This window comes from Poecilia latipinna, unplaced genomic scaffold (assembly GCF_001443285.1).
Source record: "Poecilia latipinna isolate Pla-1442-1.1 unplaced genomic scaffold, P_latipinna-1.0 Scaffold418, whole genome shotgun sequence".
NCBI classification, from domain to species: domain Eukaryota; kingdom Metazoa; phylum Chordata; class Actinopteri; order Cyprinodontiformes; family Poeciliidae; genus Poecilia; species Poecilia latipinna.
Window position 1 is genome coordinate 346,709 of NW_015113034.1, and position 11,006 is coordinate 357,714.

An 11,006-nucleotide genomic window follows, 5' to 3' on the forward strand; every position below is an offset into this window, starting at 1 on the left:
AAAAAAAAAGAGAAAACTAAACAAAAACAGGAAAAAATAAAGGTTTAAACCAGAATAATATGGTGCAGCTGAAGAATTACCTGAGCAGGGAAACTGAGGTAAGGTGACTAATAAAGAGGGAATAAAATTGTACACACAAAGGACTTTACTAAATGGGTATTAAGAAAATTAGTTCAAATTGCATAACACATTAAGGACCCATATGGGTCCCACATTTTACCCAGAACTGTTCTGAATCAAACCTATATTTTCAATGAGGCCATTATGTAATTCATGGAGATTGCCATTTTGAACCTTATTTTTACCTCTACAGGTCTCAAATGTAAAAGTTGAATAGGCAGATTGAGTCATCTTTCTCCTTCACTCCAAATGTCCAGTTGTACTTCTGCAGTTTTACACCTGCAGCAAAGTTGGTTTTTAGTTAAATAAAACTGAGAGGCTGAACCTCACAGCTGATGTGGGTGGGTCAAACACCTGGTGGACATCCAATCATCTTAAAATACAGTCTCTCCAGTAAACATCAGAGAGTTCTTCTAATGTTAATGTTATACTGGAAACATTAAAACTTCCATTTGCTTTGGGTGGATAAATGCAGAAGTTGAGAATTAATTACGTGGGAGATACCCAATGATGAAAACCAGCAGCAAAGTAGTAAAATAACATTCACTTAGACCTCTACAATATGTTTCCTTCTTGTACCATATTACTTTTGCAAAACTAATTTTGCCCAGGAATGCTTTACATGTCCCATCCTGAGTATGTGTTTCACAAAATAAAAAAAAAAAACATGTAAATAGTTTCCAGTCACAGTAACTATACCATAAGTAAGGCAGAGTAAAAATGTATCAATGTATCAATTATCGCTCACTTATGACACTTCTTCTACTCGTTTATGTCACACTTCTGAATAAAAATAGCCTCGGTAATACAAAGCCCACTGTGGAAAAACTCGAGTTCCCACCAAGCATGAAATTCCAACAAGGTAGCGTAATATTAGACACCATTTTATCATTGCTGTATCATTAACAGCATAATCAGGAACCTATTTTGGCAACATGGAAATAACACTTATATAAACTCCTCATTATGTCACCTCCAGGGGCCTTTAAATTTCATTCCAACCACTGAAAATCAGCTTCATATTATTAAATGTTAACTTGCATTAGGTCCTTTTTAGAATGCTCACATATACCAACCATCAGGATCCAAACCACGCACAGCGTAATTCTTCCATAAGTTGCTTAGTATACACAGTGTTGTGTTAGTAATAATTGTTACACTGGCACCAATCTGTTTAATAATATGATGCAGCCGCATAGGGAGGAGATGGGGGTAGTGGGGGGGATCGTATTTATAGGTTTAAATGTTTTGGGGGCCGAGTCATTCTATAATTCCTCCTTATCGGCCACGGGCTTTAGTTATTTACTTTAAAATGAACTAATTTCTTATTCCAGCGGAGGGGGGACAGGCCGCTGACTTCAACAGCTGCTTCATGACCCAAAAAACTGTCAGTCTTTCCCTGGAATAAATTGTGGAATGTTCCATTCAGCGCCGCGGGGGTGGCGCTGAATAAAAACCGGCGCAAATCCGACTGAAACAGACGAATTATCTTGTTTTATCGCGCTAAACATAATTGATTAAATCTGCTAGCCTTCTTTTTACACCTGGTAAAATAAGAGGCGCTTCTGACCAGAACCGGTTTCTGTCCTTTCTTTTCGAGTCTCCCCGGCTCGGAGAGCAGAGGTTCGTGTAGGCTCATAGTAGAATCAATTCACAGAGAGGGGAGCTTGAAACCGACGCTTCATGCCTGCGCGCTGAGTTTGGAGAGAGCGGCGTGTCGGGCTGCTCGCAGTTTAATAGTCCAGGTAGCATCCGTGCTGTACGTACACGTCTGTGTCCGCATGTGCACTTGCATGACTGCTGCGGCTGTGAAAGGCTGAAAGATGGGGGGATAAAAGTGCCCGGAATTGATTGATTCTTTGTTTTGTGCGGTTTCATGACAGATATCGTGGTGAAAATAAAGTTGGTGCTCCAACAAAGTCCGGTGCTGGCGGTGGTGGATGGATGGATGGATGGATGGATGTCTAGCTGGTTGTCTTAGTGTGAGGGTGTGCATGTTGGAAACAAAGCGTTTCACACACGCACACAGACATAGAGGGATGTTGATGGAGAGGGTTTAAATGTGTCTTATCCTCTTACAACAAGTATACAAAACTTTCCACCATACCAAAAACTGATCTGACACTAATTCAGATTCACTTTTGCACTTCTCACTCACACTTTCCATAAGTCAAACAAATGCAGAATTGACTGTTTCATACCTAGCTAGCTCTGATATTTCTATTTTCTTTCAAAAGCAAGAACTAAATCTGATTTTCTGACTTCAGATTTAGGTTGTTCAGTATTTATTTGTAATATTACGGCAGGCAAACTCATCAAACAAATAAAAGTAGACCCAGTTATTGTTCTGTACTTTCCTGAAATTTAAAGTAGACAAAGGGGTAGACAAGGCATTAATTGCAGAGGGCCCTGCAAAAGATAGTGAGGGGATATGAAGACCAGTGGAGTGTCCCCACTTGAGGGACTGTGTGATGTTCGGAAAACATGCAGTTATTTCTTAGTATTGTCATATAGATGATATTAAGTGTAACTCTCTTTTGAATAACTATTTTTTAGCATCACAATTCAGCACGAGATGCTATGAGAGTCTAACAAAACAATCATCTTAAGAAATACCAATCATCTTGGTATTTCTGAAGTAGAAATGCCAAAAAAATGTAAATGTAACGTCCAACATGATCTAGTTGCTTTCATTTAAAACAAAAGAGCTGAAATTACTCATACTGCTGCTAAAATAATACAATCTATTGATTATTACATTTGAAATAATGTTTCAATAGCATTTAGTTACTGTTCTGATTTAGATGTGTAGTCTTAGACAAGAACGTAGACTAAACACACACTGAAATTAGTCATTTGTATTTCAAATATGATACATTCTTAACATTGTGCTCTTAAAGTAACATAAGAAAAGTATTTTCGTATTAATTACCCTGGCTTTCCCTTGAGTTCAGAGTTTATTTTTTTAAATATTAGCCCTTGCTTGTAAAACAGTAAATGGTCAGGCACCAGTCTGCCTGTCCGATCTCACTGAGCACTCAGTCTGTCATTATCTATGTTCACAAAATCAACATTTGTTGATTATTACACACATCAGACTGATAACTAAAGGAGGTCAACCCTTTCAGGTTGTGTGCGGCTGATTGACTTGATCCTTTAAAATATAAACGACCCGTCGTTTGAGATTTGCCTGGGCCCTTTTACGTACATTGTTACTTTTAAAGTAAAAGTATTTATGTAATTACGCAGGATCTTATAATTTCACTTGCCGTGGCTTTGTGCAAAATGTGTCCTGTGATTTTATGTTTTTATTCTATGCTGTTCAGCGCTTTATGACATGTAAAAACTATTAAATATAAGAAGCTGATGGAATCTACATGACATGGTCAGGCTATTTGTTCGTGTAGCTAGCTAGCAGCATGCCGCTTTACAGGCACGTTGCTCCTGGCTCACCAAACGTAGCTTTAAAACGGCCTTTTGGGTGGTTCTCCAAGGATTTTTTTCATCATTATTATCTGTGTTTTCCACAACTGGGAAAATCTCCAAACAGATAAATTAATCTTTCTTGTAAAAATGGGATAAAAAAAAAAATGGATCCCAGGTCAGCCAGCTGTTGGCAGAGCACAGCAACAGGTAGGCCTTCTGGTCACTTCCTTCTCAAGTCATCTCAATTAAATGACTTTTAACTGTAAAGGAAGTGTGACTAGCTGTTTTGAAACTGTAATTTTTGTCAGTCTTGATACCGGTGGCTGCAGTCTCGACGCCTCCTTTTCCCTACAGTAAGCTCCATATCAAGTGTGAGCATCAAGGGCAGTGGAAGCCTGCTAGACTGGACATCTGCATGCAGAGAGTGAATCAATGTCAGCTGAACCTTTGGGTTGTTGCCCACTTTAATATTGCGACGATGATCGTGACTCCGTATATGGTGCTACGCTGCACCTCGGTCCAGGATCGGTTTCAGAACCGCCGCAGGAACAGGACGCCAGCAGACAAGCAGCGCAGCTTTCAGGTGGCGAAGTGGTGTTAATTGGTGTTAGGATGTTGCACTTTACTTTGTTGCTCTTGTCTTACATGTTGTTCTGCTTATGTTTTAATCTGTATGGGGTTTTTCCGATTAGCCGCACAAGGATTTTAGCATTGACGTGTGGCAGATCTCAGGAGAGCTCTGTCTTGTTCTGCCGCCTGCTAACAAGTATAAAAAAATAAAGTGAATTGAATTTGATTTGAATATCAGAACCCAGTTTGTGTACGTCTTAATTAAAACCAGCCAACGTACGCTTCGTCTTCAGGTCCCGTCATCATTGCGTTACGGTTTCATCATTTTTCTCTTAGTGTAAAATTTCTGATAAATTATTCACAAATATACACTACAATGTCCAATCAGTCCCCCTGATGAACTCCCCCTCTCCTTTCTTTTAACAATCTCACACTCCTCTTTCATTATTCTGCTCATTTCCAAACACACACACACGCACACACACTCACGCTGCTGCTGTTTGTGTGTGTGTGTGTGTGTGTGTTCACCTGTGCGTGTGTGTGCGTGTGTGACTTGTTTAATGCACTGCAGGTTGGCTCCTGCAGCAGGTCTGGCCAGATAAGAGCAGCACACAGCTCTGTGCGGCTGGGAGGGAGGAAAGCTAGAGAGGAACATTGCCTCTTCACTCACATAAACCATTAAATTGTAATAATGGGGCCACCAGCGCTCTAACATGGTTCCATAGCGCCCCCTGTGGGTGATTAAGTGAGCAGCATGTGAAGATGACCAGAGATGTGGATTTGAGATGTAGGAGAGCATGCCGTGAGGGAGAATAATTCAACTTGATATGCTGTATGTGAGTTAAAATAAAACACATAAAGGGATCGCAGTTCTAAAAAAATAATGCTTCAAAAACCGCTTTGAGATCATCGAAATGAAAGGTAAACGAACCGGTTGTATAGATCAGCCATTCGCGTTCAGTGGGTGAATTTACAGTTGTAACTCTCATCCGGTCATAAACGTCCGCTTGCATGACACGTGTTGTCCGAGTTTCTGGCTGCAGCGGCCATAAAATCCCTGTTTGTCTTCTCCTCCGTCAACAGAGAGCGGCTGATTGTAGGAGGCAGAGGAAGAGTAGGACAACACTGCCTATTTGCATTCAGTGAGTCAACACACCAGCACAGACGGTACAACCCGTTCCTGTAGTTTTCATAAACCCTTCAGACGGATGTATTTCACCAAATCACATCAGGCTCTGTCCTGGATCTCTCCCTAGTTCATTATGAACGGTATCCCATCGCAGGCAAAACCCTTTGAGAGTGCACAGAGCGAAGGCCGGTCTGGTCAAGTTACTAAAGTGGTGCTACAGCAGGTAATTTGTCTTCTCTCCACCTAAAGTGTCTGAATGTATAGCAGACGATTTTGAGCTCCAGTCCTCCTCGGAATGAGCAGTTCAAAACGCAGATTTGACCTTTTTACTCACATGGGTTTGAGAAGTGAACCTGTTGTAGGATTTTTTTTTTTTCCCCCCAAAACCTGTTGATGAGGTTGCTCCTCGTCGAGAGAGCGCCTCCCTAAGGAGCATTTCCGTGCATGTCCCTCTAAGAGGAGACCCAGAACCCATTGAAAGGACTAACCAGGCTGTTTCAGGCAGTGGTGCTGTAGGATTGATTGTCAACTACCAAAAGAAAAATGTAGGCAACAGCGAAATGATTTGTTTTTTTATTACTAATTGTAGTTTTGACATAACTGATTTGCATGTTGGCTAAATGTTGACTCTTTCAACGTTCCGCAAACTCATCGACGTGTCCATTCGAAGCTCCACCACCTGTTTGCTACTCATGGGCGCACCTGGAATCTGACGGGTTTTAACTTGTGGGATCAATAAGCGTGTGAAGAGTGCACCCAATCTCTCTGTGTTTCATTTACCATCTGGTGCAAACAACAAGAAAAATTCAGCTTAAAAGTTTAAAGTGCATCCAAAAAAAAACTTACTTCACTTAGTCAGCAAAAATCCCACAGAGCAAGAAAATTTACTTGACATTACCTGGCGATTCACCTACAGCCAACCGCCCAATAAGAAAAGTTGAAAAGGATAAACATCAAAGCTGAATGTAGATTATGTACGATTTTAGGTTTTAGGATACAGCAGGTATTCAAAACCAGTTACTTTCATTTATGGTAAGAAATAACTTATCAGGTCATAATACCTCAGCCTCCCCATCACCAACTATAGTCTTAAACTACAAAAAAAAAAAAAATGCCCCCTGAAAAAAAGAGTCAAATAAAGAATTAATGTGCTATTAGCAATTGGAAAGTCTAGAAAACGCTGAATTACTATCAAATTAAATTTGATTTCATCGTCCATGTCTGCTGTCCATGTTCCTCCTGAAAATGATGGTAGAACCCAAAACAGAGGGATGTCCTGGACTTTGACTAGGCTCCACCTCTGCTTTGAGGCACATTACGAGGTTGCACCCAACCCCCTTCTTCAAAATGCAACCACACTTCTCACTGTGTAAGTACCGATACACCTCAAGACTTTCTTATATTGTTGCCACTCCTCTGTCTGAAGGAGTGGAGCTGAAGAAGCAGGTAAATATTTTACAACACATAATCAGTTTCTTCATGTCCTCCTCCATTTTTACTAAGTTTGCAGATATTCTGTATTTTCCTGTCTACTGCATATTTCTGAACTTGGCTGGATGGATAGATGGATGTTTTCATTTGCCCAATTTTTGCATAAAAGTCCATTGTGACGTGAACATCTTGTTGCATGCATAATGATGATGATGCATTGACACATCATGCACAGTGACCAGCTGAAGTCTCTGCACCAACCCCACTTCTGAATGTCTGTCATGACATCAAGGGGTAATGTAATGTAACACCCTCTCATGGTGCAGCTTCCACCCTTTGATTATGTGTCACAGCTAAGGCATGTTTTGATATTTTCCTTCTGTCTTTGTGTCTTTCACACAGCCAACCAGCATGTTATGCTAATTGGACACATGCGCTGGAAGCTCTGTTGTGCTGGCCTTGTTTTGAGCTGTTTGATTAGGAATTCATTGTATCTGGTCTGTGTTTGATGCCGTGACAAAGAGGCCTACGCAATTTTTTATTTATTTTTTATTTTTTTTGTCTTTGTTCCATTATTTCTCCTCATATTCTCATTTTTCTTTTTAACAGGTTGGGATTCTCTACATTTACAGTTTATCTGCAGTGTAAAAAAAATAAAATTGCATTTATTTGCTTATTGGTTGTAGCAGCAGCTTTCAACTGTTATGTTTTCTGTGAAAATTTCTCTCTCGACCATCTTAGTGAAGATATCAAAAGGCTACATAACTGTCTGTCAAACAAGTTCACAAACCCTTCATGCACTCCAAATCTTCTTTTTCTGATTATTTGATTTGAATTTTTTTCCATAGCTTCTTCTCTGGTCTCTGAACTTTTTTGAACCCTAACAGGAGAGATTTGCTTTAGATTTTCTTAAATATGGTAAAAAAAAAAAAAACAAGAAGCGCAAAACACTTGTCCGACTTCATGAACTTTGCTGCCCCCAAGTGGATTTTTTATTTACTACGCCTTTTGAATGCATTTCTGGCTGAATGTTATTTTTTTTATTTTTTTTTTTTATTTTAAATCAGAGCATTTAATTTTCATGCTATAATTTTGTTGCTGAATGATTTTCACATTTGCTTCTTTGATTTTTTTTTTCTTTTTTTTGCACAACGCTTTTATTATTTTTAAATGAATGTCATTGCCAAATTAATATATTGTCATTTATTAATGTATTGTTCAGGTCAAGCAGTTCTGATTGAATTTTGAAAAACTGCTAATTTTAATGTTTGAGGTGAAGGTAAAGGCTAAATTGAAGTTTTAGAGTTACACTGTTGTCCTGTTTGCACATCGTAGTGAACATGATCTTTTTAAAAAAATAAATAAATAAACATCTTATTTAAGAGATTGGAGTTTGGGACTTTTTGAACAGGTAAATCAAAATAAAGTTATTTTAAATAAATAAAAAAAAGTCTGCACATAGTGTATTGCAAAACATAGCTAACTACACTACATTGTAGGATGAACATTTGACCTGAGTATAAATAAAACATTTTCTATGATTTATTTATTTTTTCCAGATTAAACTCCTAGGAAATTCACAGTGGCTAGTAAAATAACTACAAATGGGTGAAATGCTACTCTACATTTTAATGAAAACACTCTGACTAAAGCAAATTAAACTGTGATGACAAAAATTACCTCAAAAATCTTGGAGTGACTCAAGCTGAACTTGTAGAAAGTTTGAGAACCACAACAATCTACAGGAGACTCTGACTCAACTGCAAGAGAGGAAATCTGAAAGTTGCAAGTTCGATTCCAGATTCTTTCCGTGCTACACGTCAAAACGCTCTTAAACAAGATAGTTAATACCACGTTCCCACCAATATGCAGGAAAGGGTGGCTCTAAATGGTCTTTGAATGGGTTAAGAAGTGATGAATTACTCTATTTTAAAGCAACTCCAGACATATCCCAAGCAGTAAGTTAGATTTTTGCAGAGGCCTTTTTTGTTTATTTATTTGTTTCATGACATTACATTTATTCACTGTCCATCTGCTCTAGCTGTGTTTTTAAAACTCAGAACTTCTTCTTGGTTCCTTCAATTATCTGAGCTTAAACGGGGGGAAACATCCATCCATCCATCCATCCATCCATTTTCTTTACACCCTTGTCCCTTAGTGGGGTCAGGAGGGGTGCTAGTGCCTCCTATCTCCAGCTAACGTTCCAGGTGAGAGGCGGGGTTCACCCTGGACAGGTCGCCAGTCTGTCGCAGGGCAACACAGAGACAAATAGGACAAACAACCATGCACACACACTCTCACCTAAGGGCAATTTGGAGAGGCCAATTAACCTGACAGTCAAGTTTTTGGACTGTGGGAGGAAACTGGAGTACCCGGAGAAAACCCACGCATGCACAGGGAGAACATGCAAACTCCATGCAGAAAGACCGGGGCTGGGAATCGAACCCAGAACCTTTTTGGGAAACCTCCAATGACTTTTAAATAACAATACAGGGAAGTCTGTCTTCCTGGAAGTATCACCAAATTAGGACCGAGTTAAAACTTTTGCACAGAACCACTTATTTCTCATAAGAAGTAGTTTGAACTTCGAAAAAGGAAAAACACATACACTGAATCTATAATGTCAATCGTCCATTTATTAAATATTCTTCTTACTAACGAAAACAAAAAACCTCCGCTTGCATATTTTATTGATTTACAGTGAAAACACTTTATTTCATCATGTTGTATCATTTCACTGGAAATAAACAGTAAAAAGAAACAAATACAGTTTGATTTAATCAACTCATATCCTGTAACTTTGAGCTTGAAGCTGCACATATACTGATCAGATGGCTTTTTTTTTTTTTTTTTTTTTTTAATCAAGAGTCCTAGCTATAAATCATTATTATACGTTTTAGGTTAACTGTAAATATGAACACATAAAACATAAAAAAAATAAAAAATCACAAGTCCACAATAAAGAAGTGTTGTTACTGGCATGGCGAGTGCTTAGAACAAACTATCATCTAAAAAACAAACAAACAAACAAACAAACAAACAAAAGGATTTATCACTTGCATGCACGGTTAATTGTCTACATAAGGGGGGGGGGGTTAAAAGAGAGCATTACAGGACACCAAAAGCACGGAGATAAAAACAAAATATCTTCTCTAAGACTGTGCAATTCTGTTCAATAACAAAGGTCTATGTTCAAAGCTTTGCATTACACATTATTACAGGGGTTATCCTTCAATATGTGCTCCTAGGACATACAAAATAGTCAGCTATTGGAAAGCACATGGCACAGGTAACAGCTACAAAGTCTCGAAGTGATATAAGAGCCATAGTAATCATAATAATCATAGCTATATTAATACAGCATCTGGTGCCATCTTGTACTGTTGTGTGTTTCTCTGTGCTGCAATGGTCGTACACAAAAGAGCGTTTACACTTGTGTGATGCGTTAAATGTCCATGGCACTTCAGCAAAACACTTCAGCAGATTACTTATGTCGATGACTCAGAATAAATAGGGAAGAAGAAAATAAATAACGGCTTCAGCTTTTCTCGTTTCCAGTCAGCACGCCCAGATGCTGTCGTTTGAATTTGTTCTCCGCAGATGAATGAGCGCTGTTGCAGATTTATCCAAACACACACACACACACACACACACACACACACACACACACACACACACACACACACACACACACACACACACACACAGGCATTAGATTACAGAAAGACGCTAATTTAGTTTTTGTCTCCCTGGTGAGGATTACTCACCTGAGAACGATGTCAAGAAGAGGATTTTCAATTTCAGAGCCGTTTGCAAAGGCGATATTTCTGAAGAGCTCATAAAGCTGATTATGTAAACAGATCATAAACTGCGTATTTGTTACTGCATTTGTTTCCCGCGGCGCTGTCAAGTGCTTTGCTCACCTTTCATTCATCTTCCTCCCTCCCGCCGCCTTCCATCTCTCGAGTCTGAGCGAGCCGTTTTAATTAATCCCAACTCTGCGCAAATGAGATAAATTAAATCTAACACGAATCTGTGCGTTTGTCCAAGCTCAACATTTCGGAGCTCTCGGCTGTCATCCATCCTCTCTCTGCTCGTCTCGTGTGCGGACGTGAGACTAAACTGAACAGAGGGCTGCGTCTCTCCGCCGGTAAGCGAAGCGGGTTGTTAATGGTAATCTGAGGATGAACTTGCAGAAAAGTGGACTGTACAATAAAAAAAAAAATGAAAAAGAAAAAAGAAACATCCTGCTGACACGAGATGTTATTGATTAATCTGAGTAAACAGAACATGGAGCCGTGCTTTTCTTTTTTTTTTCTTTTTTTTTTTT

General features: G+C 39.1%; 1 long non-coding RNA gene across 1 annotated transcript; it reads left to right on the forward strand.

Moving 5' to 3' along the window:
- The first annotated feature begins 6,253 nt into the window (after positions 1 to 6,253).
- On the forward strand, positions 6,254 to 8,060 carry LOC106950722 (uncharacterized). The gene is made up of 2 exons (XR_001425671.1): positions 6,254 to 6,970; positions 7,079 to 8,060. It is a non-coding gene; the product is annotated as an uncharacterized LOC106950722 (long non-coding RNA).
- Positions 8,061 to 11,006: the final 2,946 nt, after the last annotated feature.